Genomic DNA, 26,693 nt, shown 5'->3' on the forward strand with positions numbered 1-26,693 from the left:
GAGCGGACAGCCCCCAGCAGTGCAGCAGAGTCCCCACCTCCCTGTGCAAGGGACAATCCTGACACCTAGCTCTCCTGTTGCTATTTCACACCTCCCTCTATTTATGCCTGTTATAAAATTCATGAGTGTGCTCCTAATTCCCCAAGTTTGCTGATTCGCACTTGTCACAGAAATGCTTCTTGTCACCTGAAGCTGATGAGAAAAACTGATTTAGGAATCCCGTCCTCGCTCCCAGCTGCAGTGAGGATGCTCTGCATTCAGCTGGCGCTGTGTGCCTTTGCTCATGCTGGCCCTGCTGAACTGTGGGGTGAAACACGGGTATGGGGCGGGGGCAGCTGAATTTAATACCTATTGATCACAGGGAAGGAGAAAAAAATGTAAAGGAGGGTGTCATTGGTACAAGGTGACCCCCTAGCTTAGAGCTGGGTAGTTTTGCTGTCTCAACCCCTTGCTGTGGGGCCCTGAGCTCTTTGGTGTTTGTGGGGTGTATCTGGGCTACCAGTCCTCTGTGGATTAGTACTGACACTTGGCACTTCCCAGCCTTCCTCCGCCCAGGGTCTGCACAGCGGCTCTCTACCCATCTCTGTGCTGCTGGGGCTGGGAGGGTCAGGCAGGTTCAGTGCCAGGTCTGGGTGCAGCTGGCAGGGGGGCACAGCCAGGCCCCAGCCCGGCTGAACTGGGGAGCAGGGCCTTGCATCAGATGTGCTCCAATTTTACTGGGCTGCTGGAGTTTCCCTTTCTGCTCTGAGACGCACTTTGCTCTTCTCCCTGAGCCCTGCCGCTGCCTGCGCAGGGGCTGTCACAAGCACCCGGTCCAGCCATCAATGTACTGAGCTCTGTGCCCCCATCGCAGGATGTGCTACGATGTAGTGCGGGATGCGAGTGAAAGCTCAGAAATCAACTTTTTTTTTAAAGCTAAGCGTTCTGCCGTTGCCCAGGCAGTGGCTAACGTAGCGCAGGCAGTGCCACAGACAGGCACACACTTTCTGGGGCGTAATGCTAATTTTCATCTGCTCAGGACCTGGCCTAAAAACTTTAAATAGAGGAAACCTCTCAGAGGAAGAAAAACCTTGTTGTGTCAGTGAAGGGAGGGAGGGTTTGTGGGGAGCCGAGGAAAGCCTTGCCGTGTAATTAGGCTGGGTGTAAAAGCGGTGCCTGGCAGGCGGCGGTCGCTGGGAGGGAGATCAGGTATAGAGCAGAAGCAGCAGCCGGGATCAATACATCCCACGGCTTAGCCAGCCAAGGCAAGCCAATACTTAAGCCACGACGGACAAACAGCAGGGCCTGAGACAAAGGGAGGAGTGGGAAAGCGCGGAGGCGGTGAGTGGGAGACAGCAGCAGAGAGCAGCATGGAGCCGTGCTGGCGGGGCCAGTGGGTGCCGGAGGCAGGGCCAGGCATGCGAGGAAGCGCCTGCGGTGTGCAATAGCGATCGCAGTAGGGTTTTTCTGTGCTGGGAGCTCTGCCTTGCGTACGGGCACGTTTCGCCGCTTGGCAGTAAGTTAGCGAGGATGGCAGGCTTGGCTCCGAGCGTGCAGGGTGGCCCTTCGGCGCTGCGAAGTGCGCGTTAATCGCTGCGCTGCAAACCGCTGCTGTTCCCATCGCCCGGTACAAGGGCAGCCTGTGGGCTGCAAGGTTGGTGAGAGTTACCCTCGCGCCTCTTTGACGTCCGCTTTTGTTTGGATGCATCGTGCTGCTGATCTACTTTGGGTTTTAACCTAACCGAAGGCAAGCCTTCAAGCGCTGCTTAGAAAGGATAAAATAATAGCTGTACTTTAGGGAACAAAAATGATCTCTTTTGGCATTGCGCTGTTATCGCAAACGCGTGCGTGTGATTTATCCTAATTAAAAAAATATGACAGACATAAGCCAGAGAAATGTCTGTAAATGACACAATCTGGTCCTGTCTTTGTTTATCACTATCATAATGCATTGCTGGCCTCCTAAAATTATTAGCCTTTGTTACTTGCTATCAGCCACAGGCTCGTGCTCGTGGAATTAAGATGTATGCAATAGCAAATCAGAATGGGAGCACTTTACTGGGGGATCAGTGTTTCACTTAGTTATGCTCAATCCTTCTTTATTTCTTTTTCCTTAAAAAAAATTCATTTTCTGCCTTTGTTTAGCTGGTAGGACACAGTTTCTCTGGCCTGTAGTTGAAATGCAGAAATCTGGAGCGGCGATCAGAATTCCCCCTTTCTTGGAGTGAATTAAAGGGTTACCCGCTACATAAGGCCCCCTCTATCAAATTAACACTGGTCATTCCCCCATGTGTGTCAAGGAAGTTTTCAGATCAAACCAGAGCTCTGAAGGGAGGCATTAAAGAAAGACGCTGCGATATTCTGTATCAAAAAGGTTAAACTCATCGGATTCTATGTAAACACTCATTTTACCCTAGCTAACCTGTAAAGATTTCATTTTGCTTCATTTATCTTCTCCCTTACCCTATGCTAAACCATCCCCAGCTTCGATGAAAGAATCATGTCTCCATTCATTTCCTATCTTGCTGAATTGCCTTCGCATTTCCTATCATCTGCACATAATCCTATTCTCTCCATTATTGTCTTAATACCAAGTACAGCACAAGATAATGGATAGGCACTGTAATAACAGTGTGGCCTGTAGGAGCCCCTCGAGGGAAATATCTTTGACGCTGGTAGAATATTAATGCATCCCAGGTCCCTGATCTTCCTCTTTCACTTCATCTCCTGTTTTCTAAACTACATAATGACTTTCATATACATGACAAAAACATTAGAACAGAAAAAGACTCATTGATGAGCAGCAGGGCTGTGTGATATTAAGAAGCACTATTCTCAGTTCTTTGTACAATTTTTGACCACCATCAGAGACAGTGTATGCAGGTAATTTCTGATTTGAATAGATACAGGCATAAAGAAGCATTATCGTACTCTGTTAATCCGAATGCCCATCACAGGCACTGCATGAAAATAAATTAAAATGTAATTCTTCAATAATGCATCTGGCTACAGGATGATTTTCAGCAGATTAAAACCAAACAACTTGATATCACTTAGAAAGGCTAGTGGATTGTTTTTGAGAAGCTTAATCATCAGCAGATTATGAACGGAACCATAAATCAAAGCAGGGTATGTTAAACAATGTAGATTGTGTTGTAGCGGCAATTTACTGTACATAATTTTTTAATAAAAGGGAAAAATTGATTTTTGTGAGCGTAAACATTGAATCCTATGAGAATTCGGCTGCTATTACTGAAAAGGGGAATGTTAAAAATGCTATTCTTGTCATGTAGGAGCAATAAGCTTTTGTTCCCCTTACAAGAAACAGAAGTTTGCTGCCTTTAAGCGTAACTCCTTTTCTCATGTTTCTTTCCTTTTTTGACAAACTCTGTCTTTTGCTATTGCATTTTGCTGATGTATTCCTGATTACCCCGCCCCAAACCAGGGCGTGCACCCCGGCGAAGGGCAGGAACCCCCAAACTCACGCTGTGGGCTCTCACTTTTAGGCACGGAGATCTGCCAACAGACACCCCTCACCGCTTGTCTCCAAGGTCTGCTTTTAACTGTTCCTGGTGCTGGGTTTTGAGTGAAACCAGAGGTCGGGCGCTCCGCAGCAGCCCTGCCTCTCCCTGCCAGCTGCTGCAGGAGCAGAGCAGGTACTGACCATCAGTCATTATAGATAATATCTGAGCAGAAAGGGAGAAATCATTTCAAATCACGGGAACTGAGTTAGGAGCGGGAGGTGAGCCGCAGTCTGGTGCTGGCAGCATGCTGGAGAGGAGAAAGACTAAGGTCTGGGAGCATCAAGGGTGAGAGCTAATACCAAAAGTGCTGATGGAACGTATTTCTGAGAGTAAACAAATCAAAAAAGTGCTTGAAAAATAATTCCATATCAAAGGAAAAACTAAGAAAATCCTCACAAAATGCACAGGTATCCTGTGCTTTAAGACTGTGGCTGTTTTCCCTTGTTTCCTGCTAAGTAAATGCTAAGAAGCATCTTCCAACTTCAGTGCTCAATCCTGACCCAGGCTTGCGAGGGGCTCCGGGGAGTCGGAGAAAATGTCAGGGTGAGTGACTGAAGCCATACTAAAAGAAATCTGTCCCAAGAGGAAAAGAGGAGACAGTCTGTCTATTCCTGGGCCTACTTTTGTTTTATTTATGCTCTAATTTTATTTTCAGATCATTCATTTGATTGATTTCTCTGCTTTTAATGTTATTTCTTCTGTTTTGAACTCATGCGGTCCTGTGAAATCGTCTAATATTGAATTATGCTGCTGCTGTATTTTAAACTGTGCTCAGCAGGGTGGAAAAAAATACATGTGAATCTAAGAGACATTGCACTGTACATCAGAAAGCTGAAGCTGTCCCTTTGAAACCTGGTAAAAACTATGTTAGCAAGTTCTGTTGCTATCATTATAAATGCAATGCCTTTTCTTTCGCATGTGTTTACTTGCCAAGAGAAAAAATGACATCCTCTGTGACACTGGTAGTGTGGGATCCCAGTTTATGAGACTGTAAACAAGAAGAGGTGAGAAAGAACTCAGTTTGTTACTTTGAGAATTCACTTAAAAATTGTTACGGTCTAAATTTAGGTCTGGAATCAAAATATTAGGTTGGTTTTTTTCTCTTCCTCTTCAAAAACGAGCCTGGCGTATGGCTTCTGTTACTCTTCCATAGCTGTCCTAAAATGGGGAGAGAAATTAATTTAAAATCATATTCTAAAAACCAGACCTCCCAAAGCCTTCTGCAGCCTCCTCACCAGCGTTCGGGGGGCAGCAGCCCTGGGGCAGCCGGTCTCCCCGAGCTCTGGGGAGGTCTCGGTGAGCCTGACAGACCAAAGCCCAGTTTACCTGCGGAGGTCCTTTACTGCTTTCCTTGTACTTCTTGCCTTTGCCGGGTCTGTTGCACTGCTGTGATGTTTGGTGTGATACAGCAAGGTAGGAATTATTACTGATGTGATGGCAACAGGAAAATCAGAGACGCCTAGCAAAGGCTTGAGACCCGGTGGTGTTGGTTTTGCATGGGTTCAGAGCAGGAGGCGAGCAGCCTTCCATCTGCAGAGGCAAAAAAAAAAACCAGGCCTGGGAAAAAGGAAATAATGCCTTCCCAGCGCCCAGGTACTGGAAACCCAAGGACGTCACAGTCCCAGTCCTCGAAAGAGCTGTATCTTCTACCTTGGATCAACTTCATCAAATGAAAAAAGACTTTGAAGAAAGGTAAAACTGGATGTATTTATGTTTAGGCTTGGTCCCAGGTGAAGCCAAGCCAGGACAGGCGTCTTCAGCAGCTGGGAATTTATTGAGGGTGCGAGAGCCGTTTTGGAGCGGGTGAGTGGATCCTCCTGCTGGGAGTTGGGTGGTCATGACCTGGGAGGTGGTTGACCCGTGTTTAAAGAAAAATACACACTATCTTCCAAGGGGTTGAATGAACAGATATCAATTAAATCCCCTATTTTCAAATGTATTTCCTACCACGTGTATTAATTAGGTCCTTGTGATCTGTTCCACTGTCAGGTTGTGCGGCTGAGGGTGGTGGGTTTTTAACTGCTCACAGTTACTGTCTTCTGCTTGTGGGGCCTTTTGTCAGAGGAAAGCGTGCCATATGTGCCTTTGAGAAGCCCTCGCTTCACTTGGCTCCTGTGTGTTGTTTCTGACTTATTAGATGCTGCTCATTATTGCTAGGTTGGGTTTTTTTCCCCTCTTACTTATAATCACCTTCAGGTTTTTGACCAGGGAAAAATAGTGTCTTTCACAGGGGTGAAATACAACTTTGATGTCTTTGGTACTCTGGGCTCTCCCTGCAACCCCTGGCATACAGCAAAATGATCTTTTAAATTGACTTCTAACAATTAAGGTCAATGTTATCATTCAAATACAGTTTTATGAAACAAGATGAACTCTGCTTATGACCCTTTTGTCATTTTTTGTTTAAAAAAAATTTCTGAATTATGTAGTTGAACTTTCAAGTTTCATTTAAATATTATACCTTGCTTTACAGCTTGTTATGCCTCTTCTTTTTGCTAGCAAGAAATCTAAATAAATTATCATAAGCCATTTTCTCTATATAGCTGTATTTCTATTCTTAAGGAAAAAAAAAATGCCCTCCATTAAAGTATCTTCCCTACTATCATTTTTCATATTTTAAGGGATACTGTGTGAAATACACTTGAAAGGATTTAATTTGTGATAGCAGTTCGTGTTGTTTCTAATCTTAATCCAGGCATCACTAATTTCATGTTTGTAAGTAAACATGATAATGAATGAGAATCCTCCTAGAATTGTAATTGGTGTCGCTCTTTTGTATTCTGGGTTTCAAATCTGCGTGTAATTGTCAGTGCCCTATAGAAATGTTAATTATCTTGAATAATCCTGTTTGCCTTGATCAGGCTGGAGCAGTCCTAATCAGTAAAAAGGTGTCACCCAAGAAAGTTAGAAAGGAATATGGCATTAAAATGATGCAAAGAAATTGAGAAGTACAGTTGCAGCTAGGATGGGGGATGCTGGGGGACTAGAGAGAAAAGGAGCATGGGCTGAAAAACGCGGAGTGGGTTTTGTTTGGTAGAAACGGAGGGCACTACCTAAGAGTATCGTCTGAAGCAGCTGCAAGACGGAGAGCTGGGGCCCCACAACCGCGTTCCCTCCCCGCCCGGGGACTTGGAGGGGTACGCGTCGGTTCCTCTGTGCGCCCACAGGCATTTTGTGATGGGGCAGAAGGGAAGCTACGGGACTGACCGTGCTTGTGGCATGACCGCTCCTTGAGCGCTGTGTGCGCTTCTTGGTCCTGTGGTAGCGAGTAGCAAGCTGTGGGCGGACGGGGAGGGTGCAGCAAGCAGGGGCTGGAGGGGCGAGGAGCCGCGCTGGCTCTGGTGGTGCCGGTCAGAAAACTGCATTTGCTACTGGGTGCGTTGCCGTTCAACTACGCGGCTTCCTTGGGCTTATTCCTGTTGTAATTAGAGAAGTTGCTGCAGTACCTCCTATGGCATTTGTTAACAGCAATCAGACTTCTTTTAGAGATGGTGATTGCAAGTAAGAGTAGGGTGGCTGCAGTGCTGCTGAGTCAGCGTATTTGGACAGCGTATCTGGAACGTGTGGCTGTGCCGGGCTCTATCTGTAGGACACGCGGGCGTACGCTTGGTGAGTGGGATGTGCAATCAAGGGTGGCGTAGGCTCCCACTCAGAACGGCAACTCTCAGTCGAACTGCAAATTCAGATGTCAACGTGCAAAAACGGAACTTGTCATACCAGTAAAAAAGAGCAGTCTGGATCATCATACTCATCTGCGTGCAGAGGGAGAGGGACTGGGTGACCTGTTATCTCAATTACGGAGACCTCTGCGCTTCCTCGGAGCGGAGAGGGCAGTCAGTGATTTTGGGGAATAATAAACTCTGAATATTTTAATCCTCTGAAATCGTAGGGGACAGGGTGCTTGCTTGAAGTTTGAACCAACATTTGTGAAACTTCGAATCAGCGTGTTCATGATAACGTGGACAGCAAACGCCATACTGCGCCGGGAAAGGAAAAATCGCTGCTCTAGAGCACAAAAATGGCTCTGGTTTATAATTACATTTTTTTGTGTTAATGTCATTTTTTTGGTTAGTTGCCGCATTAATAGAACGCTTTGCTCACGTTGTATTCAAATTTGGACTGCGGAGATGTCGATTTTTGTAGGAAGACCTTATGTAATTAAATATAGAAAGTTGTTGTATAATTTGTAATGTTTAATGCTTAATTTATGGTTTATCAGGCGTGCTTGCCAACTAGTATTTTCCTTCTTTGTTATTTGTGGATCCTGAGTTACACAGGTTTGGTTCTTTGGGATTTCTGTGTTACTCTTCATATGAAGTTTATCGTTACCATGTCCTGCATGGTACAGATTACAGATCAGTTTGCAGCTGCCTTACCGTGGTACCTCCTATTTGATCATTCCTTTCACTTGCTGGAGACACAGGGTCTTGGATAGCAAAGTGGGAGCAGAGTTGTTTCTAGCGAATTCAAGCAAACCGAAACTCTGCTGTGCAGCACCGCTGCGCCCGTTTCAAGGACTTCAGCAGGTACCTGCCGTTATCGGGGGCTCTGCTTCGGCGAGTTCGTTTCTGCCATTCCTCTATGAGCATCCCATTTCCTCGGAAACGCGGAGCGGCTGGAAGCTCTCCCCTCAGCCGCTGATGCAGGAGCATTAATTACTGTAGCGCCTCCTAATTTCAAAGCTGGAACGCTATAGTTTTCTCCTTAACAGGCTTCCAGACTGCACTATGTGGAGAGTAAAGTGAATGAAAACACTCTGCCAGAAATGTTTTACAGACACGAAATCTTGCACCCCCATTAAACCTGTTCACAGATCACTCCCCTGACTCCTTCCTGATAAAGTTTCCTATTTTTTTAAGAATGAGATTGATCTCATTAAAAGGCGTTAACACCGCTTTAATCCCATCGTCGCATTAATCCCGTTGATACTGTTAGTGGCTTTGTAATGAAGTACAGAGAAAAATAACACTGTAATTTGGCCTTTTCAGATCTTCAGCGCAGCTCAGCTGACATGCCAAATTGTACCAGCCCTCACGCTGTCAAGAGGTGCCCTGAAAAAAAGCTCTTAGCCCTGATTATCCGTTGGAACAATGGCCGTGTCTCTAATCTTAGGCAGCCGCGAGCGGGATGACTCTCTGCAAAGAAGCAGGACATTTTGTGCTGCCTTCCCTTCTCGGGAACGTGAACTCTTCTCCGCCTGCTTAAAGCCCTGCTGTTTACAAGCCTGAGATCCTCTTGTAAACATGCACTTTTGCACCGTGCCCTTGAACAGCTTCGGCATTTAGCACCGTCCTATTCACAAACACCGGGACTATATCCTTGCCTCTCTCGGCACTCGGTGCCCTGCTGTTCACACCTCTTAAAGTAAATTCCGTGCCTCTATGTAAAAGCTGTGGCGCCTGGCTGTAACTCGTGTACTGCTGCCCTCTCCCAAATAATGCTTCGTGTTATATCGTATATGGTTTTCCTGGATAACGTTTTCTTTTCTCAGAAATTCAGAATATAAATATTCACTTATAGCACATCTCCTAAATCAATGATGTGCTGTCGATGGCAGTTAAGCTGTCATAAAAATATCATTGTCAGGCAAGGTTTTGTACAGCAGCTACGAACAAGATGGGGAAAAACTTGAAACTGTGGATAATTTGTTATCTACATATCCCTGATGACTGAATTGCACACCTGTAACTGAGACCACTTCTTGTACCACTGCTTTGAAGTGGGAAAGCTACTGAATATAGCAAAGAAAAAAAAGGGGGGGGGAAAAAAACCCAAACCAAAACAAAACCAAAAAACCTTAGCCATAAAAGAAGTTGAGTATAGATTTGGAAGATGGGATATGTAAAATGCCTAATTAAGAATAAAGAAGAACCCTGCATTGAAGTTTCAAAACCCGACTGAGCATTGTCTGTGGAGATAAAGCATTCCCAAAGGCAAATGCTTCAAGAAAATGATTCTCGGCATTTTCCATTCATTTCCATTGTGTTGATTTTAAAATCTCCTTTTCTAAAAAAAATAAAAATAATATATATTTCAAGCAGTATCTGCAGCGTGCTGCTGCGCGTAGTGTCACGTTGTACCAGGGCAGGCTGTGCTCTTACTCTCTTCCAGGTGACAGTCTTGGCACTGTTTTAAATGGCTCTGTCCGCCTGTGGAAGTGGTGACTGAGAGTAGATGTTGTTCATGTCCCTTAGCTACCCACTCATCGTATTCTGTTGTGGCTCTTTAACTTCTAGAGCGTATTTTGGGCATCGCTGTTACGCAACCATCTGGTAGTCTTGCATTTGTGGAATCTGCCAGGGGGACATGTGCTGACATTCAAAAAGGGAGTAAAAGACTGTTAGCCAAAATATTCCCCCTTTTGTTTAATAGATAATATTTGGCTTGTACTTGACGCACCAGAAAGTTCTTTAGAAATGAAAATCAACTTCGAAAGATGTCATAAAATCGTCTGCAATTCATCAGGCTGTGCTCCAGCTGCTGGCTGATCTGCTTTTGTATGGATATTCCTACCACCAGCAGAAACAGTCATCTTTGTGTGCAGTAAAACCTCTGTGCTACAAATGAACGGTGCAAACCCTTGAGCTGTGCATAAACGAAGCCATACCTATTATCTACCTGCCTTTCAGTATGAAGGTTTTAAACACATCCCATGAGGGTTTCCCTCGGAGGGAGCCCTGCGGTGGGCGCTTCCAGCCCCTGTGCAGGACGCGGCATGTCCCCATGTGCCGCAGCCTCGGCGGGTCTGTTCTCCTTCCCTGCTGCCAAACCCATCCAGGCAAGCACAAAACGCTTACCTCCATTATTTGGTCAGAAAGCAATGAATATATTGGAAGGATTTCCTTTTACCATGCAGAAGACACTACAGGAAACTTTTGCCTAATCGCACATGTGTATTTACTTTATTAATTTTCCATTTCTCTTTAGTGGTGCAGCGAGCAAAACCTACATTTCCACGTAGGCCTCTAAAGCCTCCACCACTGACATCGAAATGATTTTGTCTGAGGTCTCTAATGGAAGCACAAGGAGAGCCTTCCCCATAGTTCTCTCTTCTGCTGTTGTCTCTTGTGGATACTAGAAAACAGTCGTGAAACCTTCCATTTAGTGCTGAATTATTTTACGGATATGTGACCGGGTTACTCGAGTTTTCATAAAATTCCTAGAAAGCAAGTTCTGAACTTTTTAAGGTTAAATAAGCTTAATTAAGACTAACAGAAAATGTATATCAAACTGTCATGCATTAGATAGAGGTACTGTTCACAGATGTCATGTTCTAACCTACATGCATACACACACTGGAAGAGCTACAGGGGAAGCTGCAGTGGTTTTAAAGCTGCTGAGGTTTTTAATACCAACCCTAAATCATTGGACAAAATCATAGGATCTTGGTGTTAATTCCTTCCACAGTGGCTCTTGTCAATAGAAGATGACACTTTAGCTAAAATGAAATGTAGTCTAAAGGCTGTTCAGAAGGCAGCAGGACAACGCCACGTGTGGAGCCATTTCCCTTTCGTAAAGCTTTAACAAGGACCTAGCTCCTCTGGGTAAGCAACAGTTTGTGTATGATACGACCGTGTTATTTTGTGGCCGGGTGCTGAAACAAATCACTGCTTTCTGCTAAAAATAGCAATCAAAGAGATCCCTGCTGAGCGCTTGGTCGAGGTGGATTTTGCCCACCCTGTGCCTGCAACGGCGCGCGATGCACCGAAGCCGCGCTTAACAGCATCGGCGGTGGGAATCCAGCGGTGTGGGATTCGAATGACCGGGTGAATGCGGGCAGACAGAGAAGGGATCTGTTAACCAGGCTCTCTGTGTGCCAGTCCCGTGAGCTGGGATGAACGCACCACAGGAGACACGTTTCCAGGCCGTAGTAAAGTAACACAGGCTTTCCACAGCTTCTGCAGTGTCTCTTTCTGCCCTCCGGTAACTAATGGACTGGCGTATATTGCTACAAGCTTGTCAGGTACAGTTTTAAGATAAGCAAAGAGTAAATAATTTATCTGAATGTTATATTCACAAGGTCGCGTGAAACGCTTTGGCAGACAGGCTTTGGGCGGGACGGCGTCGCGGCGGGCAGGCGGAGGCGGCCGCCCTGGCACTGTGCGGGGGCCACCCGCCCCGTGGGGCACAGGGCCGCCACCCCGGGGGCAGCCACGAGCCTGGGTTTCTCAGTTGCTTTTACACTGTCCCCTGGTGCGGTTTGAGTTGCGAGTCTGATTGTGGGAAAAATACTTCTTTTAAATAGTTGCTTTATTCTCCATTTAGATTTTTATCTGCTTAGGTTGGATATTAGGAAAAATGTCTTTACCGAAAGGGCTGTCAGGCCCTGGCACAGGCTGCCCAGAGAGGTGGGGGAGTCACCGTCCCTGGGGGGGGTTCAAAAAAACGTGTAGACGTGGCACTTCAGGGCACGGTTTAGGAGATGTTGTAGTGTTGGGTGGAGGGTTGGACTTGATGATCCTAGAGGTCTTTTCCAACCCTAACGATTCTGTGATTTGCCTTATATTTTGGTTTAAAACAGGCAGAAACCTTAGCAAAGTACGTGACATACTGAATACAGTATTATATATGATCACATATTCAATATGTATTATGTACAATATAACAATCATATAAAATATATAATATTATATTATGTATTATATATAATGAATACATTGCCTTCTGCTGAGACAGCACGTGCGTAACTGAAAGCGTGAGGCTCTTCCTGTTCCTCGAGATCATGATCAGAAACTTCTTTCCAATGTACCACTCATATAAGGAATAGCGGGTTTGAACTCAAAACGAGCGTTGTAGCTGAGCTGACACATCTGACCCCACACGCAGTTACAGGCTTGCTCTAAGTACTGCTTGGGAATTTTTGGCAGGTTTAATTCAGCTGCAGGTAAGCATACCTCGAATACTGAGGGAGGCTTATGTCTTCAGCCCATAGTATTGCCATTGTAAAAACAATTCTATCTCTTTTTATATCTCTACAGACAAATACTTGAATTATCCATCAAATGTATTTTTAGTGTAGGCAAGACGTTACGCTCATAAGTAAACTTTTTGTTTTCAGACTCTTTTCACTGTGCTTTGTTTCTGGAGAGCCAGTGGTCATCAAGAAAAACGATTCCATGGTGATGGTGTTTTATAACATCTTTTTGCAACGGTCTTTGCAATATCTTGGCGCAATTGATAATGCGTTAACAACGCGAGTTAGTAGCCATCACAGCGAGAACCTAGGGGAAAGCAGTGAAAGGCTCCCATTTTAATTTATACAACACAAAACCGTGGCTGTACTGTTAGCGTCCCTGGTAGAATATTCTAGGTATAATGAGATAACTGCCGATGGTGGCACAATTAATCCACATACAAGTATTGGCTCCTGCCAACACAGACCACTTAAAATATGTATGAAAAGGGATGAAAGTGTTCCATAGTGTGATAGTCAAAAAGACACCTTATGGTGCAAGTCAATGTTATTGTAGCTATTTGGGGTGCTGAAGGTAATAATATACCATTAATGTGTGGGGTAGTGATTTTTACAGAAGTCGAATCTTTTGTACCAGTCTCTGCTTTTTAAAAGGCGAGGGGAAAGGCGGGCTTTGTTTTACGTATGAGCATAGACATGCTAAAATCTCAAAATAAGTGTGTGTTGATGGAGCTGTTCAAATGAGGATGTATCGGCCAGAGTAAATGGAGGAAACTCCAGCTTGCTAAAAGCCTCAGGATTTGTTTGCTTTCACTTCCCCTCCAGGTAACTCGTTGGCAAATCCCACGTAGCCCCAAAGGCAAAAAAAGACACTTTTCTTCATTCCTGGGAGAGGCAAGAAATGATTTTGGTGACGTCTGCTGCAGGGGCGCCCAGTGGCTGCGAAGCTGCCCCCTCGAGGTGCTGCGCCTGCCGACCGCAGGGAAACAACGCCGAGGTTGTCCAGAAGGAAATGCCCCTCTCCAGGACCTAATGCAACCCCGGCGCCATTTGTGAGAGTTGCTCTGGGAGAAACGCTACGCTGGGGCTGCCGGTGAGGCACGTGCGGGTTGCGGCGGGATGCACGGCACAGGGTGTTACTGGTACGGAGTTGCACAGAGCGCGCCAACCATTGGGTGCTGAGGCAGACTGGTCTGCTGAAGATGCTGCTGTCATTCCGGGACGTTGTTCGGGGCATAGAGAATATTATTTAAAATGTGCTAAAAGTAGGCGACATGCAAGTGAATTGTAATGCGTTGAGGTGAAAATGCGATAAACTACTTTTAGCCTTTGACAATACGCGGTGCCACTTCAATTCTTGGAGAAAATGATAAGCTTCTGATAAAATTATAAGAAAAACAGAAGAAAACACAAGCGTATCTTTCATCTGCTTCCATCTCTTTCGTTCACAAAAGTGGATGCTGTGCAGGAGCAAGAGGCAGAGGGTAAAGGGGGAATGAGGTGAGAAGGACTGTGATTATACTGAGACTGGGGGATATGATCAAGGAAGATAATAAGATTAAAGAAGAAAGAATACTTTTATATAAAGCTTAAAGAACTTGGTATGTTGCAAAACAAGAGAAGAATAAATAATTGTTAGTCTCTGGTATTCCTCCTGGAATTATATACGTATAATATAAATATAAAATAAATAAAATGTATTAGTCTTTCCAGTGGGGCTGCAGCAAGACTGTTGCTAAGGGATGAGCTGCCAGAATAATAATGAAGAGTGTTGCTATAAATTCTCCTAAAACAAAGAGGACTTTTTGTTTTTGTTTTTAAGAGGAATTTTACCAGCGTGACATTACTAAGGAAGTTTTGAGCAGAACTGTTGTTTTGGAACAATCATTGCGGGTTAACGTGAGCGTGTTGAAGGCAGAAGCAGCAATCATGGTGTAGCGGTTAGACGTGAACTACTGCCAACATTCAAGCTGAGTGCTGCAAGAAATACCAGGGTAAGTAGAGGAGCATTAACAGTTTCACCTCCTCTGTTTCCAGCTTGTGGAAGGGCAAGAGGAGAAAGCAGTACTACAGAACACTGCAGAAAAAAATAACTTGATAAAAATGATCCCAAGAGATGCACAGACCCTGGAAAGACCTAAAGGGCCTACTCCTAATCAACAAGGTCCTCAGGATGCAAACGGCGCAAAAGACACAGGAATTATTCACCGTCTGATACACAGACAAGAATGAGGGCCTGAGGCAAATGCAGAAAAAGTTTGGGATAAGTATTAAGCCAAGCTCTCAATAGTATGGTTTGCCCCTGAAACTGTGGCTGTGCTCTGTAACGTGCAATGTTTTGATAAAATGCAAAATTCGCTCTTGAATGCATTTAGAAAAAGGGTCGTGTCGCAGCAATACACTGAGGTTCTCCATCATCCTGCGCTCAAACTCTGCTCGGAGACCGAGTATGCAGGGTAAGGGTTCTCCTTACCGGGTAGGGAGGAAAGCTTATCCCTTTCCAGCGAAGAGCAGGATCGTTTCTGGGGGATGCAGTGGAGTGTGGCGACCTGCTCAGATTTGGAATACACAGCTTAAACGTGGAATAACGTGGGCTTCATGCACGTTTGGGGAACGCTCCTGAGGCTTTGTGGAGGGTGTGATACACCTGGTGGAGGCTGTGGGACTTCTGAAGTGCGCTGGAAAGACACGCTGCTGTGTTAGACAAAGAGGCTAATGTGGAATTCATAGGCTTAAACGGTAGGCAGAAGGAGTAGAAAGGAAAATATAATCCTTTCTTTTCTTTCTAACCTGTTAGTTTTGGTGTCTTCAGAGAAATCCTTTCCTGAGCTAAGATCATTCAAGCTGTTTCATTCATACGACAAATTAGTGGTGGTGTGTGTGGTGTGCAGGGTGGAAGAGACTTCTCAAAAGAAGAAAAAATGCAATTTTTAGCTAGGATCAGCAGATGCTGGCCCACACATGTGACTTTCTGTAACCTGATATAATGCTCCGTGTTTAGGGTCATGGAACAAGGACATGTCCTGGAGGAATTGCTCTTTTTATCCCCAATGAAGATGGTGAAGAAGTTAGGAAAAATGCCGGTCACGATTGGGTAGGGTTGTTTTCTGTTCCTCTCTTATATATCGCCTGTTGGGGATGGAAGTCCCTGCTCTGCGGTGCTGTGGTGGTATGTGGCGGGGAGCGGGCAGGGGTGAGGGGGGAGCGACGGCTGTGCAGTGTGGCTTTCATCCCGTGGAGCGTCAGCCTCTGCAGCGGCTTTACAGGAGCTCTGCTTTATGTCGCAGCATAGGGATTTGCCAGGAGAGGGGGGCAACTGGGGGAAAACAAGGTTTGGTTTGTAAAGCAAGCTCACCCCTTGAGTGAGAAGCACCGGTGATGTATCAGTGAGTGTACCAGGTTTTCGGGTACGTAAGATTTGGCTGTAGGGCTGTACATCCTCAATCGTGTGTTAAAGATTAAGGAAAGGCTCTGATAGCCTAACCTGCCAGTCTCCCTGCACGTATTCCCGTGAGCATCGGCTTGTGCCACGGGTTCGGGTGATGCTGTTCCTTCTTCAACACAACCATCGGCTTCTGGGAGCATCCGCCTTTTGCTCCATGATTAAATTGTACAGGGAGAACACGCGTTTCTCAAACCTCCCTGCAGCCCTTCGGATATGACTGTGTTTTAAGTTTGACAAGGAGAGGCGAGGGTGCACATGAAAGCGCGCCCTTCCGAGTTTGTTCTTTTTGGCGCTTTCATATTGCAAAGATCAATAATTTACCTCCTGCCAGGTGAAACCAGAAGATTAGTTGCATTAATTTTTGAATGCTTGCATAGCGTGTGTAAATTGGTCTTACCTTGCTCAAGTCCTGTTTGCAGCCCTGCCACGTGTTGTTGGCAGGGGAGCTGCACTGCGCTGTGCTGGCTGAACGTATGGCTTATAAAGCACTATATGTGAATAAACATTGCTGTTATAACAGGAGGCAGGGAAGAGGGGGAATCATTGACAAACCAGTGGTTTGATGGGGCTGGCTGTTGTTTTGGTTTAGGCTGCTCATTGGATTGGATTTTTCACCCAAGATAAAGGTTTTTTTGTTGTTTGTTTTTCCTTCTCAAATACACCTTCTGCTTTTGGTTTAGCTCATCACCTATACACACAGCATAGAGCTTTAGGGTGATTTCCAGTGCTCTCCAAAAGGCCAGTCAGCCCTTATGCAGCTTCACACGGTGGCCCCTGCTTCCTGTGAATGGCAGGGGTGCAGAAATGCCGTGGTAATGTTCTGGTAGGGCATATTTCTGGCTGAACCTGGAGCAAACGTTGCTGCTCACCCTGGGTGCCTTGGTGCAGCGGCACGGCAGTGCCTGGGGCACCGTGTGACTCTGACCTGCTGGGCACCCGGTGGGTCCCAGCCCCGTCCCATGCCCGTTGTGCTGCCCAAGGTGGGGACGTGGTGTCCAGCACCTGCGACTCCTCCCAGCCGGCCGCCTGGCTCTCTGCATGCGGGTTTGGGCTCACCCAGCGGGTGCCTGGCACCGAGGAGCCCTCGCTGCGGGAGGGGAGCGATGCCTGCCCAGCATCATCCTCGGGCGGTGCCAAGGTTCCTCAGATATGCATTTTGCTCTGTTATCTCTTTGCAAATACTATGCCTGGTGGATATTATAGTGCTTCCTAAAACGTTGCTTACTTACATTATTCTGAAAAAATGGTGGTAATAATCACCTAGCAGCAGGCAGCGGTTCCCTCTGTGTTCAGAGGCATCAATCGCCTGCTGCAGCGCTGCTCTCCTCGACGGCTCCGGAACTGCCTTAGGTCCATGGTGCTGCTCTCTGTGCTACCGTGAAGAACTGTAATTCTCTGATCGCATCTCTCATTTGTGCATTGATTTTGAACTAATGATGTGTTTGTGTGTGCATACCTAGGGGAAAAAAAAAAGAGTATTATGTGCTGGAATTCCTCCTCTGTTTTGGATTGTATAGCTCAGGGCTGTCGTGGAGGTGCTGCATGTAGCACTGCTGCTGTGCCTGGGATTTTATGAAGTCCTTGGAAAGATTTAATTAAAACTGTTTTCTAGATTTCATCTTCTGTAGGAGCAGCCTTTTATAGGTTCCACCCATGGGGTATTGTTTATCCAATTTAAGGTATTTAAAAGCAGAATATTATTCTGGTATATTTATTCTGTGGAATTCTAGACTTAATTTTTTTTTTTCCCAAGCAGTTTGCTGTTATGTGGAGCAGATGCAGCCCACATCCTACAACTGCTATGAGAGATGAGATCGAAGTGAGTTTGACTCTTCCGCACTTTGTCAAAAGCCTGCAGGTAACTTGGCCTTGCGATGTCTGAACATCATACGTATTTCTTTTAAAACACCTCCATACATGTCACTGTCATTTATCTTATTCTGTATTTAACCAAACATGTTTTCCTCCTTGAGATTTTCTCCGGTTCTGGTCACTGTACTTTTTTTCGCTTTGTCCATAAAAGCTACTCACTCAATCTCTATGGCTTGCTTGCTTGCAGGGTTTGCTTATGAATTGAATATTGTCATGTTCCCAGGAGCTGCCACGAGTGCAGCATGAGGGCACACCTCTTGCGCTGCCGTTGCACCAGCACTCCGGTTCCCCGGGTTTCTCGGTGTGCGAGTCACAGCGGACAGTTCGGCCAAGCCGTGAAGTTACCTGTGCCGGCGCTCTGACGGAAACACCCACTGCTCTCCTGTGCTGGAAATCCCCTTGTCAGACTTGGTTACCCACGGCCCTTCTCCCCGTACATCATCACGGTTTTGCAGCCTCTTGTGCTTCAAGGGATCTCTCACCACAAACACAATTGACTTTCCTTACTGAAAATTGAGCCACGGCAGATTTCTTACGTGATCAATTCTGTTCACCCACAAGACATGGCCGGCCCTTTTCCTCAGACCCCGATCAATGCCTTCTCCCTTTGACTCGCTTCTACTTTCTACCTCACACTAATTTATTTCTGCAGCCAGATCCCCAGGTCATTCCTTGCCCTATTCAAAGAGATCAGGTTTGCACCTCTCCCATGCAGGATGTCTCCAAAGTCAGAAGCATTTTCTTTGAATAAAATTCAGTCCTTTATGTCTTTTCAGATGCTTTCCCATGCCAGAAGCTCACCCTGCTCCGGCACTCTTGGCTTGGTTCAGCCTGTTCCCATCTCCATCAGACTCTTGCCGAGCCCCAGCTCTTGGTGGGTTCTGTCCTCCCCGAATCTCCTTCCAGCCTTCCCAGGCAGGCGGGCAGGTGCTGGGGGTTCCCAGGCGCGGGGCTGCGCCGGCTGCGATGCGGGTCCCTGCCTGGCTCTGCCCACCCTGCCGGGAAGTGACCACAGCGACTCCTGGTATGTATCTGATTTCAAACTTACGTGCTTTTGAGTTACACTGTAAGAAACCATACAATACCTCCTAATGCTCGCAGTATAATCCCCCCTGTTAGTTTTCATTTTCCAGTATGGCGCTAGTTCCGTATTGTTATTCATTTTATGTACCCTTTATCATATTTGTCAGCAAATCCCCAGCAGACACAAAGCAGTGGGGTGTGTTTGCTGCACTACAGCTACCAGGGCTTGGCAAAATAACAGTGTAAAAATCATTTGCATTAGAGCTAATAAAGACAGCTGGAATGGACCCCAAAATATGTTCAATAAACCAATAAGAGTGACTGCTGATTATACTCCTGCTTTAGTAAAAGTAACTGGTTTTCATTCAATGTTTAGAGTCCTGTAATTGTGTAGTGCAGTATTTTACCCGCAATTTAAATCTAATATAATGGTCAATGCCTGCCTTTAAATGCTGACAGTTTGCTAACAATTTCCAGTCTCATGCCTCGTGCATTTTATTTCCTCCATATAAGGGTAGGGTGAATGTCTCACCATGTAGTTTGCTGTCGCTCCTGGTAAATGCGGATTCTTTTATTGTGACCATTGTAGCTATCACTTTGGGGAATATAGGCATGCTGGTTTTGTGGTTTTTGTTTTGGTTTGTTTTTTTACCCCGATTCCTGTATTCAATGTTTTCCAGAAATATTCTGGAGAAGCAGAGATCATACTCAGGAAAAGAATTACATGAATTAACCAATTAATAGAATTATTTGAAAATCTAGATGTTAACTAACATGCTGCTGTAGATTCCCTTTCCATTTCCCCCTAGCAAGTTCAGCTTATCTATCCCATGGAAATGATTTATTTAAAATAGACGTGCCAGACCTTGAGACAACAATATCCTACCAAATCTGCGTGTCTTCAAAATATGTGCTTATTCTGAAACATGCACATATTGGCTTTCATAAAAGAACATGCCTTTTTTTTTTTTTCCTTGTTTGATGCATGCCAGCAGTTTTTCTAAAGAGGATAACTGATAGACATTGTTAATAAGAATGACAAATAAATAACATCTCTTTCCCATGATGCTTGACAATGCAAGGGTTCTGTGCAGGTTTATTACAGGCAAAAATAACAAGCAGAATTTGCCTGTACCCTGTGCCATACGTGAAACAACAAATCAGTCCATCCTAAATTCATTTAGCCATATTTTACATCTTCTAGAACGGGAATTGTGTAGCCTACAAAACAATTTATATTTTATCTGTACCATCTAATTAATTAAATGGCCCCAGAGTACCAGACTCACAAATCTCGTTAATAGCTGAATACTGAAAAGAAGGCTGTTCACCCCTACTAGAATAATATTTGCATATCTCCACCTGCGATGGGTAATAAGTACCTGCCACAAATCAGAATTATGAATTTTGTACGCCTAACAAAACCGCAGGGGAAATTATACCTCAGACATTCCATAATAATTGCAGCTAAGCTGTTTAGTGCCATCCACTTATTCTGCCTGAAGTGTTTAAAGCAGCAACAGTTGTAAATGAATTCAGGCACACATTCAAGAGAAAATGTTTAAAAAAGTTTTTCTGTCTTGCCATATGTAATTATCTTTACAGAAATGTTCAGCTACAAGTTAGAACATGCTCACATGTAAAATTGCAAATTAAAAAATAAGTTCCTCCGATTTAAAGTACGTTTTATAAGAGCTTTTTTCAAAGTTTACTATGATGGTATAGGAAACGGCTTGGGCCGTGTTTATCCCGTTGGTCTCCCAGAATCAGTGATCCGGTCTATAAACCACCGCAGCGAGGGGCCTGCTTTTGCAGAGCTGCTTTCCGCGATAACGTGCAATTCCTGGGGGAGAGTTAACTGTTAAGGATGGACAGAAATATGCTGCAACGTAGGCAGCCTTTCATAGGCCAGGGGACTGGGGCATTAAAGCAGGCAGCACGAGTTGCCTCTGGTTTGTTTATTTTCCTGATAGGACTCGAAACCGTGCATGGAGCAGGATGAGCGGTGAGATGCTGGTGGTCCCAGCCTCTGGGTGGGAGTGTAAAGGAATGATGACGCCTGAGTTTACGCTTTATAAGTGGTTTGACTTCCAGAGAGCCCCAAAGACCTTTATAAGCACAGGTCCTGCTCAGCCACCCATGTTAGTACAACCCTGGGAACAGGACCGTCCTTTCCTTTGGGAATACACGGTGCTCCGTGAATGTGGGATGAGCCCGTCCTCCGTGTGCGTGTACCTGCCGCTTGCGCACTGCGTGACGGTTCCTGGTTAACCAACAGCAGCTGAGACCGGGGCGCAGGCGGGGCTTTCGAAGCCGTAGCAGCGCATGGTGCGTGTTCCCCCTCTGTCTCCAGATGAAGATACGGCGACACGGACATCACCCGTGCCTGTGGGACCCCTGGTCCCGGCCTGCCGCTCTGCAGGAGCTGCCGGGGGGCTGTTACTGCGACCGTGAGGCATGGCGACAGTCCTGCCGCCTCTCGTGATGTGAATGCGTGAATCCTTGTATTACAGATTTTAGAGAAAGCAACACACCACCACCACCAACTCCTTCACCCTGGTTCTCACTGAACACGTGTTTGGTGAAGAGCTAGGCTTCCCCTCTCCACAGCAGAGGAGAGCAGAGCCGATACTGCAGGCTGAACGGTGTTTGTGGTCACTGAAATCAGCTCAGCATTTTAAAGCTAGTCGTCTGATTCTGGGGACTTCTAGTAATGGGCAAGCCTGGGGATGCACGTTTCGGCTGGCGGTGGCAGTACCCTGGAGGGAAGGGAGGCACAGGGAAACCCCGTTTCCATCAGATGAGAAGGGCAGAGGCAGCACAGAAGGGGGCATGGGGTGGCAGGGGGACACATCAGGGTGTCGCTGAGGAAACCGTGTCCTGGAGAGGGGCTGGCAGTTTGGGTACGTGTCCAAGTGCACATGTTTGTACAGCCGACCTCACCTCGGGGCTAGGTTTAAGCTATTAATTATTACACCGGCCACTGTTGCCTTATAACACGAGAATATAACCTCGCTGTAACGCTTGCTGCCCCTCCAGAGGAGGAGCAGGAGAAGGAAGGAGAGGGTCGGTCCTGGAGAGGCGGTGGTACCCTCGGCCGAGCGGGGAAGGATGCCCGTGGCACTGCAGCCCTGTACCTGTAAACCTCCCCATCGGTATGCCACGAGGGTAGCGGTCGTTTTGCCGGCGTTCTAGTAAAGGATTAAAAAATAATTAGGTTTAATATGTGTTCAAAAGGAAGGGGCACAGTGCAGTGAGTCACGGGGAGGTGATTAAGTCAGGTTGTCTGGCTCTGCCTAGACTGACAGCAGTGAGTCTGAGGGTTTAGGAAAATAGCTGATAGCCTATTACCATGATGAAGTGTAGCTTAAAACTACATTTTATATTTTAGAGGACTAACAGATGAGGTCCCTATGGATATATATTTTTTTTTAATATTACATAAAATGGCTATAGAAGCTGAACCATAATCTCTCACTAACTTACACATTAGCCCAGGGCAATGAAGATGTTTTTATTGGAGGCAGATTTCCTGAAAAGTTGTTCCATTTTACCTCTGAATATTGTACTACGCTGAAGGCATTTAAGTGTCCTGTTGGGACACTCGGTCCTAGAAAGCAGTTGCTTTCCAAAGGACAGCGAGGTCATTGGAAAAGCTCTCCTTTCTGCCGGAGCGCTGCGGGATCCTGCCCTTTCCCCTCTGCTCACCTCCCGCTCTTCTGCCTTAGCCGCAAACAGAGGCCAAGCCGCGCTTTCAGAGTGAAACCCCTGCTTGCCCTCTGATGGATCTGGCACTGGCGGCTGAACATGGCTGAAGGGGAGGCCGTGGTCCTCCTGCCTGCTTCCTTGAGCCTTGCCAAGCCCTCCTTCCTCGCTCCCCACCGGCGGTGCGGGATCCTGCCTCTCTCCAGCGAGGCTGTGGGCCGGCTCTTCAGTTCACACCTCTTACCTGGGCTGTCCCCCAAGCTGTAAGCTGCCACTTTTCCTGTCTTGGCTGGAAGCAATTAAAATGCTTGCCCCAGCTCCCATCATCTTATCTTGATTTTTCACAACACACTTTTCTCTAATCTTGACAAAGGCAGCACTAGTTATTGCTACCCGTCGGGAGCGTCGTGGCAGCCACCCCTTCCCTAAGGGCTCACGCTGGCCGGGCTGCCACGCTGGATGCATCCCCCCTTGCTAACTCCCTCGATTTCGCAGATAGTGTAACCCGCTTGTCGTCAGGCCTCTTCCACCCATCACCCGGTATCAGCCTGCGACCGCCTCTTGGCACCCGCTGTCATTACGGGATGGTTACGTTTTCTACCAAGCCCTTCATGCCTTCCCCTCCTATTCCTGCGCTTTCTCTCCCTTCGGTTGGCAGTGGTGCCTCATAAATATCCATAAGCCTGGCTTTTAGCTGTGATGCAGTGCTGCGTGTTTGTCTCTGTGGCTGATAGGTTTGGAGGACTATTGGCAGTTCAGGGGTCCTCCCTGCCCTCCCCCCAGACACTCCACCTCTCTTCTGGATTTTGCTGCCCTGCTCGGTTCTTGTAGAAGCTCAAATACATACAAAAGGTGGGAGAGTATCCTCTCTAAAGCCAAAGATTTTGGAGTCTAGACTAGACTGTTGGCTAAAAGTGTCAGAAAATGCTCGTTGCATGTAAACCAGCAGCGTAGGGCCTTAGCAGCGGTGCTACTTGGGCTTAGTCCCTTTCCAGCTGTATTTGTATCAGCCTGCCTCTGTCTGGAAGGCAGATGAGGAGCTGGTGTTGGTGGTTTCTTTCCATAAACTATTATGCAGAGGATAATCTCTGATTGATGAGGTCGTGCCCCGCTACCTTACAAAGAAACACATGTGTCTCTCCTAGATTTAAACCTAAGGCCGTACTTGGCAATCAGTCAGCAGTTCCTCATTGATTATGACTGGCAGGGATTTTTATTATGCTTATTTTTCATTTTATTTCCTTCATTTATCCAAATCTACTAAATATTTCTGTTTAATCTTTCAATCTATAAAAAGTACAGATTTCATCTTATACGACGCTTTAGTATGTATGATAAAAACACAGTTTTCCCTTTACCTTGCACTTTCCATTCATATTGTAATTTTTTGTTTGAGCTTAAGGAGTCCACATTTCATTAAAAAAACCCACACTATTCATATTTCTTTCATCCCTATAAGATGGTAAAAGCAATGTTGCTTTGATGAAATTTGGCAGGTAAGAGGATCTAGTTGAATCATCTCAAACCCCTGGAGTTTTGGGCCTCCAGCTATTATGGTAGAGCAGCTATGAGTATTCAAAAATTGGTCCTTTGTTTGCACTGAATTTCCAAGCCATCTGTAACGCACAAAAGCCACAGCTCTCTTTATAGTTCAGAATGAATATTTAAAAGTTCAGTTTTAGATTTTATTTGTAGCACTTCAGATCTCTCTATCCCATCTGTCTTGTGTCTCAGAGCAGTCGCATTAAACTGTACTCGGTGAAGTCAGAACTCGGTCTTGGAATCGAAGGTAACCCCTGGTTCCTTTCCGTTTGGTACCACAGAGGATGCACATGCATGATCAGGATCCGCACCAAGGACTGATAACGTAAGGTTTTATTTATTCACGTGCTGTAAATTATTATTAGAATATTAACAAGCAGCTGTAAATATCGGCTCACCCAGTCTGATCCTTGCTGTATGCTCTTGTAGGGCGGCAGAGGAAGGGAAACGTCTGCAGGAGCGCTGCTGGTTCTGGATGGGTGTAATGTGGCGAGGAGTGGGGCACCCTGGAGTGGCCGGCAGCCCCCGTCCCCGCCTGGCTGCCCCTGCGTCGGGAAGCTGTCCTCGGACCCGCGCACTGAGCCTCCGCTTTCACGGCGTGGCTGGGAGGTGGCAGGTGCCCTCGGGGAAAGGGGAAGTGCGAGGCCACGTCGCGGTGAGAGGGGACTCGTGCCGGCCGGCGTGGAGGAGGCCGTGGGGGAAGGGGATGGAGCCGCTCACTTCAGCCGGTGTTGGCGCGCGCATTCACGTTTGTACATGTGTGCCTGCCTATTTAATGGGAAATTTAGCAAGAAACAACGGAGCTTCTCTAAATTATAGGAAAATAACTCCGTGTGGTAATTCACCCTGTCAGACCATCATCATCTGCTTGAATCAGATTCAGGATTCTGTATCTGCATCTGTCAACAATGTGCATTTTTTTTTCCTCTTCTGTGCTTAGCTGGGTACCTGAAGCCACCTATTCTGAGTCAGTCGCATGAAAAGAGGAGCATTATATCTTTTATAAAAAGTGAGAATCATTTACCTCTCGTTATGGCATTCTTCAGTTCTGGTAAACCGTTCACCCTTTGTTTTCGTTCTGTGCCCTGTTCTGAGTCGTAGTGGGATGTTTGTTAGACTCCTGAGGTGTAAATGAATCACTGCCCTTAATGCAACCCTTCCCTTTAGTATTTTTTTATTTACAAATATATGGGTTTATATATGTGTGTATCTTCATCCCTTTCTGGAAAAAAAATGAGCAAAATACGTACGTTAATACATACTACTGTGAAAAACGTCTTTATCTCAACAAGATCTTAAGTATAAGAAACATGTTGCAAATCACCGTGTAAAAATCTGTCCCAACGGCTGTGTTGTCTTCGTATGTAATGAAATGAAATGGGCGAAGACTATGGTATCCTGAACTGAGGTCCTGGGATCAAATGAAAAACTCAAGTGTGTAAAACCAACAGTTTACGTTCTTATGAGTTAAATTATTTATCGTCATCTCATCGGTTAAACTTAGAAGGGTAAGAATTACTCAGGTTATTGTACTGTTACTGTTGAATATAATGAAAAGTAGTTATTTTAGAATACAAGCAATTCTTCAGTATTAAATAGGCATTTAAAGTAGATCCTTATCTTTATTTAGACAGATCTTTAAAGAAAGCTGTGTGCAAGCCTGGTAGGGATGTGTTGCCATCGTTCCTCACTCAGGTCTTGCATGAAGCCAGATTCTTGCTGTTCCACAGATGAGCATTTTATGTACTATTTTAACTAACTTTTGTACTAATCTGCACAGGTTTATATCACTTTAAATAACACATGGAGTAATGAAAAAAAGTGATACGTTTTTGCTGAATTGAATAAAACACGGAGAATTAACTGTTGCTTCTGGTAGTGCTGCCTCCGACAGGGAGCTCTGAACCTCCGACCTGGGAGTCGTAGCGGGGCGCTCCATGGCTGCCTTCCCACGGAGAAAGGCGTGTTTTTACAGCAGTGGGTTGTCTCTTTTCCGGATGAAAGGCAGCCTTACCTTCTGCCTTTGCCCTTGCTTACATGTTCCCGTATGAGTTTATTTCTCTTAGGCTTTCAAACAGTGAGCTTTTCTTTTCCGTGGACCTCTGTCATCTACTGCTAGTGCTCCTTGGAGAATAGACGGTCGCAGAAGTGACCCGTGATTCTTGGTGCATATGGCATCCGCCTCTTGAGCCCACGCGCTGCCCGTGCAACCGTTCCCATAGCTTCAGCCGAGCAACCCAAAGTAAGCAAGTATGAGACTTTTACTCCAAATGTTGTTTTGATTATTTATTATTTGACGAACTTTAGTCTGTTATTGCCTAATGAGAGCCTGAAAAACATCGAGAAATAAAATAATACAACGTGCCTAAAGCACTTCTAACCGAGACCGGCTCAGCCCACCTGGCTGCAGCAGCATCATGGAGATGAGAAGAGCAGGTGCTTAAGTACTGTTTGGGGCTGGGAAGGGAACTGTGCTTGAGGTGAGGAAAGAAATGCCTTAGTAAAGGTATTTATTGCTGGTAAATGCCTATTGACAAGAAACAATTTATTTTACAAAAGCTCCACCTCCCTGTGTTTTCCATTGAAATGGGGAGTAAGCTTTTATCTTCAGATTGTAAAATCTAAGCTAGAAAGAATTTAGGGGAAAGGTGAAAAAAGAAGAGTTCAGCTCTTAGTTTCCGTTCCTTTG

General features: G+C 45.8%; 1 long non-coding RNA gene across 1 annotated transcript in view; it reads left to right on the forward strand.

Annotated features, from left to right (window-relative positions):
- LOC135313981 (uncharacterized) overlaps positions 1–25,208 on the forward strand; it is a 36,613-nt gene extending 11,405 nt beyond the window's left edge. The window contains exons 6-11 of the long non-coding RNA XR_010373498.1: positions 13,243–13,510; positions 14,240–14,411; positions 15,419–15,511; positions 17,619–18,428; positions 18,511–18,758; positions 24,197–25,208. This is a non-coding gene — a long non-coding RNA (uncharacterized LOC135313981). The remainder of the gene's footprint in view (positions 1–13,242; positions 13,511–14,239; positions 14,412–15,418; positions 15,512–17,618; positions 18,429–18,510; positions 18,759–24,196) is intronic.
- The last annotated feature ends 1,485 nt before the right edge of the window (positions 25,209–26,693 follow it).

Source organism: Phalacrocorax carbo, chromosome 6, assembly GCF_963921805.1.
Source record: "Phalacrocorax carbo chromosome 6, bPhaCar2.1, whole genome shotgun sequence".
NCBI classification, from domain to species: domain Eukaryota; kingdom Metazoa; phylum Chordata; class Aves; order Suliformes; family Phalacrocoracidae; genus Phalacrocorax; species Phalacrocorax carbo.